The sequence below is a fragment of the Zosterops lateralis genome, assembly GCF_965231275.1.
Source record: "Zosterops lateralis genome assembly, chromosome: 23".
Taxonomy (NCBI): Eukaryota; Metazoa; Chordata; class Aves; order Passeriformes; family Zosteropidae; genus Zosterops; species Zosterops lateralis.
The window spans coordinates 6,902,863-6,914,919 of record NC_139783.1 but is presented as its reverse complement, the minus strand read 5'-3'; the positions used below and the strand labels follow the sequence as shown (position 1 = coordinate 6,914,919).

The 12,057-nt window shown below is 54.2% G+C and overlaps 1 pseudogene across 1 annotated transcript; it reads right to left on the bottom strand.

Annotated features, from left to right (window-relative positions):
- Positions 1-10,711: 10,711 nt before the first annotated feature.
- LOC310918370 (olfactory receptor 14J1-like) lies at positions 10,712-11,645 on the bottom strand (annotated as a pseudogene). Its single transcript has one exon. The product of its transcript is annotated as an olfactory receptor 14J1-like (transcript).
- Between the last annotated feature and the right edge of the window lie 412 nt (positions 11,646-12,057).

The window sequence follows — 12,057 nt, the reverse complement described above, 5'->3', positions numbered from 1 at the left end:
TTGGGGTAATTTAGAGACAGGTGAGAGAAAAATTCCCCGGGAATGTTATCAAAAAATTCCCAAAAATCTGCAGAGAGGGGGCCTAAAATGTCCCTGAAATATTCCAAAAAAATTCCAAAAAATGTGTGGGGAATGTCTCTATAAACCGCCAAGATGTTCCCAGAATATTCCCAAAAATGTGCATGGCGTATTTTTAAAATCCCCTGAAACATTCCCCAAAAATATTCCCAAATATGTGCACGGAGTGTTTCTAAAATCGATTGGAATGTTCCCAAAAATTGCCAGAAGAGTTCATTGAGTGTTTCTAAAATGTCCTTGAAACATTCCCCAAAAATTCCCAATAATGTGCGTGGACTGCTTCTGAAAGGTCCCTGAAATATTCCCAAAATATTCCCAGAATCTTCTCATAACATCCCCAAAATATCCCTGGAATATCTCCCAAATGTTCCCAAAACATTCCCAAAAAGTCCCTAAAATATGCTGACAACTTCATTAAAAAATCCCCCGAATAATCCTAATTCCCCCCAAAATATTCAAAGAATGTTTCTAAAATGTCTCTGAAATGCTCCTAAAATATTTCCAGAATCTTCTCAAAATGTCCCCAAAATATCCCCAAGAACATTCCCAAACTATTCCCAAATATCTCTACACTGTTACCAAAATATCTGAAAAATATCCCCCAAACATTTTTTAAATGTCATTGCTGAGCTGTAATGGCCCATTAACAGAAGAGATCCCCATGGAGCTAATGGGAGGGTGAACAGAGATAAGAATCAATGCCCCACCCGGTTTTAACAGCTGGCTTGTTATCAGAAAGGCACTTGCACCCTCCCTCCTGGAGATACAACAGATAAAGAAAAAACACCTCCCCAGCCAGGTTCCAAAAGCTGGAAAAGAATAAACTTTTGTTTGTTTGTTTGTTTTTTATAAGAAAACCCAAGAGACCCTTCATGGCTGACAGAAATTCGACTTTGTCACCAGGTCCTGCCCACCATGTCCCTCATCCAAGCCCTGGCACTCCTATGGATCAGGAACAGTGTGGCCAGCAGGAGCAGGGCAGAGATTCTTCCCCTGTGCTGGGCACTGCTTGAGGCAGCACCTCAAGTGCTGTGTCCAGTTCTGGGCCCCCCAATTTAGGAACAACAGGGAGGGGCTGGAGCGTGTCCAGAGAAGGGAACAAGGCTGGGGAGGGCTCTGGAACACAAGTCCTGCGAGGAGCAGCTGAAGGAGCTGGGCTTGTTTCTCCTGGACAAGAGGAGGCTCAGGGGAGACAAGGCAGTGTCAGGGCACAGGTTGGACTTGATGATGTCCAAGGTCATTTCCAGCCTTGCTGATTGTGTGATTCTCTGAAAGCAGCCTTGCAGCAGTGTCAGGATGAGGCATGAGCCTCCTCTTCAGGAGGTGCAGCAGCCCAGGTCCCTCAGCTTCTCCTGACAGCCCCAAAGCCCATCCTGTCAGTCCTGCAGAGCCTCTGCAGCTCCTCCTCATGGCCCACAACAGGAGCTCCACAGCCAGACACAGCAGCCCAGATGTGCCCCCCTGGCCTGGGGTGCCTCTGGCAAGGGAGCAGCCCCAGGCACTGCAGGAGCCTGCAGACAATTCCTGAAGCCCTTGGAGGATGATCCTGCTCCCCAAGGGACGTTCCCATGGTGCCAAGTCAGGAACTGCAATGGGGAGTGGGGCCAGAGAGGAAAGGGCAACCAGGGATGGGCTGTTTGCAGGGGAGGGAACAGGGGTGGGCAAGAGGAAGAAATTTGTACCAGGGAAGGGTAAAGAAAGCCAAGGTAAAGCAAAGGAAATGCTGAGGGCAGTTTGAGGGTGGCTGCCAGGCAGCCCTGGCTCTGAGCAACAACGTCTGCAGTGGCACAGGAAACCCAGTGCTGATGGGAACAAACTCTCTGTGTGACTTGAGAGGCCACGCCAAAGCTGAGTGGTTTCCCTGCTGTGGCCCAGCCCTTCCTGGCCCCAGGGGCTGATGGCATTTGTGCTCCCTCAGGTCCATCTCCCCACACCAACAGCATGGGGGTGCTGAGGCCTGCTCTGGGCAGTGCAAACAGGGGCTCCTGAGGCAGTGCTGCCGTGTCTGTGCCTGCAAGGATGCGGCCCCTGTGTGAGCTGGGGGAGAGGCCAGGGCTGCCCAGGGGGGATGTTGTTGGCAGGTGCATGAGGATGCTCTGGGACGCTGCCCTGGGGTGTCCAGCGCAGTGGGGATGGATCAGCCTCTGCTCTGCTTCTCCTTCCCATCTCCCCCAGGGCCCTTGCAGAGCCCCAGGCCTGCTGTTTGCCCCCAGCCTGCCCAGGGCCAGCCTGGGGCTGCTCACAGGTCTTTTCTGTGCTGAGTATTGGCCTGGGCGTGTTCTGGAGAGAGCCTGGGCAAGGAGCCTGGAGCTCATTCTTAGGTTGCAATCCAAGATGCAACCAAAACAATGTATTCTATTGCCTTCTGTGAGAACCAGGTGGGGCAGTGTTCTTTATCTCTTCCATGGCCCATCCTTCATAACTCCAGGGATTATCTTCTGTTAATGGCCCAGCTGTTAAAACCAGGTGGGGCAGTGTTCTTTATCTCTTCCACAAGCCATCCTCCCTCCAGGGGCTTATCTTCTGTTAATGGGCCATTGATGTTCACTGCATGACTGATAAAAGTAAATCATCCCATTGGGAGATGCTTCACCCAGAGGGAGGAGCCAAGCATTCCTACCTGGATATAATCTGATATCTACCACACCAGAAGCAGCCTGTTTCCACTGGATTCCCAGAGGAGCACCAGACCCATCTATACCACCACAGACCTTCAGAAGAAACTACAGCCTTCTAGAGGAGCTTTGCTTCAAGAAAACCCCATCTGTCACTGCAGGAGGACAGGAGCCACAAATTGATTGGACTGCTATCAACACCGCTGACTGACTGTGTGTCAGGTTGTATTCTGACTCTGTGTGTTGTTTTGGAATGTTTTTCTACTGCATTTTTACTTAAACTTTTAGGTTTTTAGTTTAGGTTTTGAGAAAGAGAAGGATGCCCCGGGACAGCCAGGCAGGTGAGGAGGAAGTCAGTGCCCCTTTCCCCCTCTCTCCTGCTCCATCTCCCAGCCCAGCACAGCCCCCGGCTGCAGGACAACCCTGCTGCCAACACCGTCCTGCTGGGGATGGACTGGGGGGATCCCCTTCCCCTTCCCTCTGGCACAGAGGCAAATCCCATCCTCTCCTTGTCCTTTCTCCCCCAGACAAGAAGCTGAGGATGGAGACCAGGGAGGACAAATCCCTAGGGGAGAACTTCGGGGAAGAGGCGGTTTTGAGTGGCTCCACAGTGCAGGAATCCAACAGGGAGGAAAAGCCCCAGAGATCCCAAAGGGGGAGGGTCTGCAGACCCCTCTCAGGATGCTCTGAGGAGGAAAGATCTACCCCAGTGCCAGGAAGGTGGACAGAGCTTCAGCCAGGGCTCTGAGCTGGTCCATGAGCAGCTTCATGATGAGGAGAAGTCCCACGAGTGCTTGGAGTGTGGGAAGAGCTTCAGCCAGAGAGACCACCTGATCAGACACCAGAGGATCCACAATGGGGAGAGGCCCTATGAGTGTCCTGAGTGTGGGAAGAGGTTTCACACCAGCTCAGATCTCATCAAGCATCAGCGGATTCACAGAGAGGAGAGGCTCTTCCGCTGCCCCGACTGCGGGAAAGGCTTCAAGCAAAACTCCAACCTCATCACCCACCGGCGCATCCACACTGGGGAGAGGCCCCACGAGTGTGGGGAATGTGGGATGAGCTTCACCCAGAGCTCCAACCTGATCCGCCACCAGAGGATCCACACCAGGGAACGGCCCTACAAGTGTGAGCAATGTGGGAAGAGCTTCAGCCAGAGCTCTGTCTTGATCCGCCACCAGAACACCCACGCTGAGGAAAGGCCATACAAGTGTGGGGAATGTGGGAAGGGCTTCATCCAGAGGTCCCAACTGAGCATCCACCAAATGAACCACACTGGGGAGAGGCCCTATGAGTGTTCTGAGTGTGGGAAGAGGTTTCAGACCAGCTCCAATCTCCTTTCTCACCAGCGGATTCACAGAGAGGAGAGGCCTTTCTGCTGCCCCGACTGCGGGAAGGGCTTCAAGCACAACTCCCACCTCATCAGACACCGGCACATCCACAAGAGAGACAAATTCTACAAGTGTCATGAGGTTTCAGACCAGCTCCAATCTCATCAAGCACCAGTGGATTCATAGAGAGGAGAGGCTCTTCTTGTGCCTGAACTGCAGAAAGGGCTTCAAGCACAACTCCACCCTCATCAGGCACCGGCGCATCCACACTGGGGACAGGCCCCACCAGTGTGGGGAATGTGGGATGAGCTTCGGCCAGAGCTCTAACCTGATCTCCCACCAGAGGATCCAAACCAGGGATTGGCCCTACATGAGTCCCGCTTGTGGGAAGAGCTTGTCCAGGAGCTCTCACTTTAACAGAGACCAATGGAGGAACCGGTAAGGGAAGCCCTGTGAGTGCCCTGATTGTGGGAAGAGTTTCCTGCACTTCTCCAACTCCACCTCCCATTGGTGGACCCACATTGGGCAGAGACCTGGTGACCCACATTCCCTGTGACCTGCACTGGTGAGACACTGGGCGGGTGGTCTTTTTGTTTGGTTTTCCCTAATACTATTTTGATTAATGTTCATTCCTTTTAAATATATAATATTTTTGTAAAAATCAATAAACTCATAAAAGGCATCTAAAGCCTCACTTTTTACTATAGTTTAAAGGGAATCTGGGATACAGGGGGATACTTGGGAGCATTTAGGGGTTTGGGGCAGGATGACTGAGATGGGGTTTGGGAGGTGTGAAATGGGAGAAATAAGGCTTGGGAAGGGGATCTCGATGTCCAGCAAAAGTGAGATGGGTTGGGGTTTGGATTGCGGAGGTGGGGTGGGGTCTGGAAATAGACAGTCAAAGTTTGGGGAAGATGAAGGGAGGGGAGGCCATTACTGACTCAGGTTTGGGTGTTACATGTTCCTGAAGAGATTTTGGGGTATTCCACATTTCTGAGGGGCTTTTGGGCACTCCTCAGCTCTTGGGGGGTTTTCTGAGAGCAGCTCCATGCAGCCCCATTGCCAGGGGTGGTTGCCTTGGGCACCAGCTCAGAGCTGCAGCCACAGTCCGTTGCCTCGGTGCTGGAGAGCAGAGAAATGATGAATGGCCCCAGACATCTCCAGGGTGTGTTTGGGGGCCAGGGCAAGTTCTGCATAGGTGGGATGGTCACTGTCCCAGCCCCAGCCACTGCAGCCTCTGCTCCAGCCCCAAAGTGGCTACCAAGCCCCTGGCACCCCAAAAACCCCACCTGTGAGAGGGACCAGAGCAGGTGAGGCTGTGATACGGGTGTGACACTGACATGTCCCATGTCCCTGGAACTCCCAGCAGCTGAGATGGTGCTGGATCCAAGGGGGACTGTGGATCTCCCTCCCTCTCTCTCTCTTTTCCTGACTTCCTCTTCTCAACATCTGGAGAACTTGGACAGGTCAGAGTTTGCTCAGTCAGTGCTTTGTGAAATGATTTACTGGAATTCCATGTTGCTTTAAGATTTCTCATGTAGCTCATTCTCTGAAATTTGCAAGCTGAAAGTTTGTTCACCACCCTGAAGTTTGTTGTTTTCTCCCATGTGCCCCCTGAGGGGATCGAGGTACCTCAAGTCCCTTTCCAACAGTGGCTGAGCCAGCTTGGGGCACTGCAGCAGGAACTGCAGTGCTGAGCAAGGCCTGCCTTGGCTGGAGGGAGCAGAAAGGCCAAGCCCTGAGCCCAGGCCTGGCACAGCAGGGCCTGTCCCTCCCGGGTGCCTCGAGGCTCTTTGTGGGCCAGTGGGATGGCAGGGGCAGCAAGGACAAATGTCATCAAACTGCAAGCCCTGCCAGCCTCCTCAGGGAGGGGCCAGGGAGGAGCAAAGTGCTGGCCCTGAAAGGAAAGTTCCTCCTGTGGGGCCTCCAGAGGTGCTGCCAGAGCCCAGGGGACAAAGGCCTGGGTGCCTGTGGCCCTGCCAGCCCTGCCCAGCCCTTGGCCATGTGTCCTGCAGGCTGTGCCCCCTGTGCGTGCTGCTGCTGTGCCCTGGCCGGCTGCACACGCCCATCTCGCTGTCCCCCCCAGCATTTCCTAGCCCAGCATTTCTGTGCCCTCCCTGGGCTCCCTGCACCCAGCGCTGCCGGCTCCTGGCACACAGAGACGGGCCAGGAGCCCACCCTGCCAAGGGCCTTTGGAGCAGCCTGGTGCCTGCCATGGCTCCTGACCTCAGCAGCTGCTCCTGGGATGCTTCCATGGAACCCGAGCACAGCAACGCTGCTGGCCATTGGCCCTGCTCAGGCTCACACACTGTCAGGGCACATTCCCTGCCTGGAGGATTCGTGCCTGACCCAAGACCTGCACTTATGGCTCCAGCATTGCTTTCCAACAAGAACAGGGGAAGGCAAACTGTGTGTAGCTCATGGTATTTTACAGTGTCTAAAACTGGCTAAGTCATCGGTCTTAGAGGTGAGATCCATTTGGAATGAATGGGATGGAGAAGTAGGACAACATGGAAAAGGCGAGCATAGAAATCAATAGCAGAAAACATCTTGGATTGTTTCTTTCCATTGTCATTTCACTTCTAGAAAGCTGTTTTAATTTTCCAGGAATTTTTTCCACAGTCTTATCTGCTCTTTCCAAGAACCTTTCCTGGCGAATGAGGTCAAACTTCTGTCACAAGATGTGCCACCAACTGCAGCTTCCCTTGGCTTTCCACACCATGAGTGCAGCACAACTCTTGCAGCAAAGCAGGACAAATATTTGGAGAAATTTACAGCTTGTTCTTTTTCCTTGTGGAGTGGGAAGATGTGCAATTTCATTGTTACTGTTCTACTCTAAAAAACATGCTGGGGTACCAGGAGTTGTTAGAGAATACAAGCCTGGCTGAATGCAGAGAATGAATCTCTAGAGGCTGCAGCCAGGAGGGGAGAGTTGTGTGATAATCATTCCAACATGCGCATGGACACCTGGAACGGGATCTTGAGCATGAAAGTGGGCTGACAGAGGGAGTTTTGTTTCTGTGTTCAGTTTAGATGATTCTACATCTCAGGCATTGATCTAAATCAAGACCACAATCAGTTCATGGTAAGCACCAGAACAAGCTGAAAGTCACCAAGTAGATGACTGAAAGAATCTGAAGAGGAGAAATGCAGGGAATGACTTGGTGAACTTTGTCTGGAAGAAGGGTCATTTTTTTCTAATAATTTCTCAGCCATTCCTGTAGGATTTGCCTTTCTGAAAGAGGCCATTTTCATCCTGGATGCCTCATGAAATGGGAAGCCTGAGCTTGTGGAAGTGCCTGAAAGATGCCCTGTTCCACTGCAGGGACACTCAGGCTGAAACAGGAGCCTGAGCCCTGTCTTGGGAAGGCTCCTGGGAGCTGGAATTGGTGGCGTGCTGGGAGAGGAGGAGCAGGGGGAGAAGGATGGGCACTGCTGTGTGGCAGGAGCAGGAGGTTTGGGCCGCAGGACATTCCGCCTGCGCCGCTGCCCCGCAATGGGCGGCCGTGCCCGGGGCTCTGGGCCTGGCCCCGCCTGCGCTGAGCTCCCGACACTGCGGGAGCTGCCCGGGCTGGGCTCAGGTTCCCGCTGGCCCTGGGCAGCAGGCTGGGCTCCAGCTGGGATCAGCAGCAGCTGCAAATACCTCTGCCCATCTCCACTTGCTGCTGCTGCTGCTTGGAGGAAGCATTGAAGGGAGACGAGGAGTTCTGGTTTCTCTTTCTCCTGGTGGATTTTTTCATTTTATTTGACACCACAGAGGCAATTTCTGTGATGGCCTCTGTCAGTTGATTCTATTTCAGCAGCAACAGGGCTGTGTTTGAGTGCTGCAGATGTGGCCTGTGTGGCTTTAAATCTCCTCAACTCTGTGCTCAGGGACTTGTGAACATTTGGAGATCTGCTACTCATGATGCCAGAGTTTCCTATCATAAAAGCACCTCTGGGTGGCACTAATCAAAAAGGACAATTGCAGTTTTATGGATAAAGCTCAAGTGGCCACCAGAAGAGGGGCAAGAGCAGCCATGATCCACAATTGCCAAGGCAAAGGCAGCAGCAGCTCCTGCTGTCACCTCAGGGTGAGTAAAACAGCGCTGAAAACAGCACTGGAAGCCGATCCTTTCTTTCTCTGCAGGCTGGGTCAGGGCAGCACAGGCGGGCCCTGAGCAATCAGGGCTGTTGGTGGGTGATTGTTCCTCTAGTGCCGAATTGAGGTGGACAAAGGCCTTGGAAGGCGAGGCAGGAGCAGGTGGGAAGGGGCCAGCGCTGCTGCTGCTTCTGCCCGGGAGCCCCGGCTGGGCCGGGCCGGCGCCCGCTGCGCTGCGGCTCCTGCTGCTGCCAGAGCCGGGCGGGACTCGGGGACAGGGAATGGACACGGGGGGACACCAAAGGCCTGCGGGGCTGCGGGGATGTTGGCGCTGGGGCCAGCACCAGCACAGAGCTTCAGCCGCAATGAACCCAGAGGGAAAGGCTGGGGAAAGGCTCCATTGCAGCCTTTCTTTCCTCAGGGCTGGGAAGGGACCGAAATGAAAGGAGAACAAGCAGGGCCCGACCCCTCCTCCTTTGGGAGGAGCCCCATGCCTGGGGCTGTGAGGGGCCATGAGGGGCTGTGAGGGCTGTGAGATGCTATGAAGAGCTTTGAGTGGAAATGAAATGCCATGAAGGGCTGTGAGGAGCCATGAGGGGCCAGGAGAGGTTCTGTGGGGCCATGAAGGGCTGTGAGGGGCCATGAGGAGCCTCAGCCCTGGCAGGAGGGGGGGTCCCACCATGTCCCCAGGGCAGGGCAGCCCTGAGGGGCCGCCAGTGCAGACGTGGCAGCAGAGCGGGCTTGGGGCACCTCCGGGAGGGGATGAGACCCTTCCCCAGCTCCAAACCGCACCAAACCCACCATTAACAGGATTTTCCATCTTTAGAATCCACTGGCTACTTGGAGTTGACTGTACAGTTTAATCCTGGTGGGAAAAGCAAAGGAATTTTCCCAGTGAGTGATATCCAGACACTCTTAATAATGTCTAAGATTTAAAAGTCTTACCAATGAAAAGTGATACTAATGAATAATAATAACAAGAACAAGAAATAAACCCCCAAATCCCAACACCCAGCACCACACCAAAATGACAAACCTCATTTTTTTTTTTACTATCACAGGGTTCATGAAAACAAAATCCTAATAACATTCTCCAGCTCACATCTTCCCCACCAGATAAATGAGGCCATTTGCAGTGTTTAATACAAGTTACAATTTAGGGCTGGAGGGAAGAATGGGGAGACACTGAGACACTACCGATTTCCATATCCTACCCAGCAGGCCAACTCCAAAGTGGAGAGAATAAAATGGAATGGGGACAGGGCCTGGTCAGATGTTCCTCTAAAGGAACATTCCTGAAGCACTTGGAGGATGATCCTGCTCCCCAAGGGACGTTCCCATGGTGCCAACTCAGGAACTGCAATGGGGAGTGGGGCCAGAGAGGAAAGGGCAACCAGGGACGGGCTGTTTGCAGGGGAGGGAACAGGGGTGGGCAAGAATAAGAAATTTGTACCAGGGAAGGGTAAAGAAAGCCAAGGTAAAGCAAAGGAAATGCTGAGGGCAGTTTGGGGGTGGCTGCCAGGCAGCCCTGGCTCTGAGCAATAACGTCTGCAGTGGCACAGGAAACTCAGAGCTGACGGGAACAAACTCTCTGTGTGACTTGAGAGGCCACGCCAAAGCTGAGTGGTTTCCCTGCTGTGGCCCAGCCCTTCCTGGCCCCAGGGGCTGATGGCATTTGTGCTCCCTCAGGTTCATCTCCCCACAGCAACAGCATGGGGGTGCTGAGGCCTGCTCTGGGCAGTGCAAACAGGGGCTCCTGAGGCAGTGCTGCCGTGTTTGTGCCTGCAAGGATGCGGCCCCTGTGTGAGCTGGGGGAGAGGCCAGGGCTGCCCAGGGGGGATGTTGTTGGCAGGGGCATGAGGACGCTCTGGGACGCTGCCCTGGGGTGTCCAGCGCAGTGGGGATGGATCAGCCCCTGCTCTGCTGCTCCTTCCCGTCTCCCCCAGGGCCCTTGCAGAGCCCCAGGCCTGCTGTTTGCCCCCAGCCTGCCCAGGGCCAGCCTGGGGCTGCTCCCGGGGCTTTTCTGTGCTGAGCATTGGCCTGGGCGTGTTCTGGAGAGAGCCTGGGCAAGGAGCCTGGAGCCTCCAGGCCCTGCCCTGAGGCGTCAGCGCTGCCCCAGCAGTGCCCATGGCCTGTCCCTGCTGCAGCCCCGGCACTGCCACCCCCAGCCCTGTGCCCGGCCCCGAGAGCCCTCAGGCCCTACAGCAACACCAGGGCCAGGAGGGCAGCGGGGCAGGGCCACGGCAGCAGCACTGGCAGCACCAAGGGCTGCTGCTCCTGGGCACAGCTGCTGTGCCAGCCCTGATCTGCCCCCAGCTCTGCACACAGACATTGCTGCTGCAGCTGCAGAGAAGGGAACAAAAGGGGCATCTCTGCAGAAAACTTGGCTGGGACATCCTTGAGTTCCTTTAAAGCCACCAAGAGTGCAGCACCTCATTGGCACAGTTTGTGGCCACAGGGGAAGGTGGAGAGAAACTAAATGAGAAATGGCACAAAGAATGGCTTTTCTTTATGGCAATATTAAAAAAGTAAAGCACAGGAGAACAACCAAACCAACAAGAATTATCAAAGATATTGCAAGTGATTTTCAGAAATTGGCCAGCAGTTTAATGTTTCTGAAAACATCCAGTCATCAGTCTCCACACTTGCAGCCTTGAGCTCCTGGTTCCTCAGGCTGTAGATGAGGGGGTTCAGGGCTGGAGGCACCACCGAGTAAAGAACTGACAGGGCCAGATCCAGGGATGGGGATGAGAGGGAGGGGGGCTTCAGGTGAGCAAATGTGCCAGTGATTGTGAACAGGGAGACCACAGCCAGGTGAGGGAGGCAGGTGGAAAAGGCTTTGTGGCGTCCCTGTTCAGAGGAGATCCTCAGCACGGCCCTGAAGATCTGCACATAGGAGAAAACAATGAACACAAAACAACCAAATAATAAACAAGCACTAACAGCAATGAGCCCAAGTTCCCTGAGGTTGGAGAGTGAGCAGGAGAGCTTGAGGATCTGGGGGATTTCACAAAAGAACTGGTCCAGGGCATTGCCCTTGCACAGGGGCAGGGAAAATGTATTGGCTGTGTGCAGCAGTGAATAGAGAAAGGCACTGGCCCAGGCAGCTGCTGCCATGTGGGCACAAGCTCTGCTGCCCAGGAGGGTCCCGTAGTGCAGGGGTTTGCAGATGGACACGTAGTGGTCGTAGCACATGATGGTCAGCAGGAAATACTCTGTTATAGCAAAAAAAACTAAAAAGAATACTTGAGCAGCACATCCTGCATAAGAGATGGTCCTGGTGTCCCAGAGGGAATTGTGCATGGCTTTGGGGACAGTGGTGCAGATGGAGCCCAGGTCACTGAGGGCCAGGTGGAGCAGGAAGAAGAACATGGGGCTGTGCAGGTGGTGGCCACAGGCTGCGGCGCTGATGACGAGGCCGTTGGCCAGGAGGGCAGCCAGGGAGATGCCCAGGAAGAGGCAGAAGTGCAGGAGCTGCAGCTGCCTCGTGTCTGCCAATGCCAGCAGGAGGAAGTGGCTGATGGAGCTGCTGTTGGACATTTGTGCTGTCTTGGCATGGGGATCTGTAAAAAGAGTAATCATGGAATAGTTCAGATTGGAGAGGACTTTCAATATCCCAGCCCAGCTTGGTGGCACTTTCCCCCCACTGCCTGCCCAGGGCTCTGCTGCCTGGAGCTGTCCCTGCCTGCAGCTGCTTCCCTGTGCCCAGGGCTGGGCCCTGCCAGTGCTGCCAGAGCCCAGCCCAGCCCTGGGGGCTCAGCTCTGCCCTGCAGAGCCCTCCCAGCTCAGGCACTGCCCAGGGTAAACTCTGGCTCTGCAGGCTCTGATGGCAACCTCAGAGCAACCCTGAGGAGGCTGGAAAAGTGATTCTGGTGCTGCCTGCAAGGGACCCTGTGCTGATTTCCGTCACTGCCTGGTTTAGTAAGGTCTGAGAGAAAATTGCTTGGTTCTT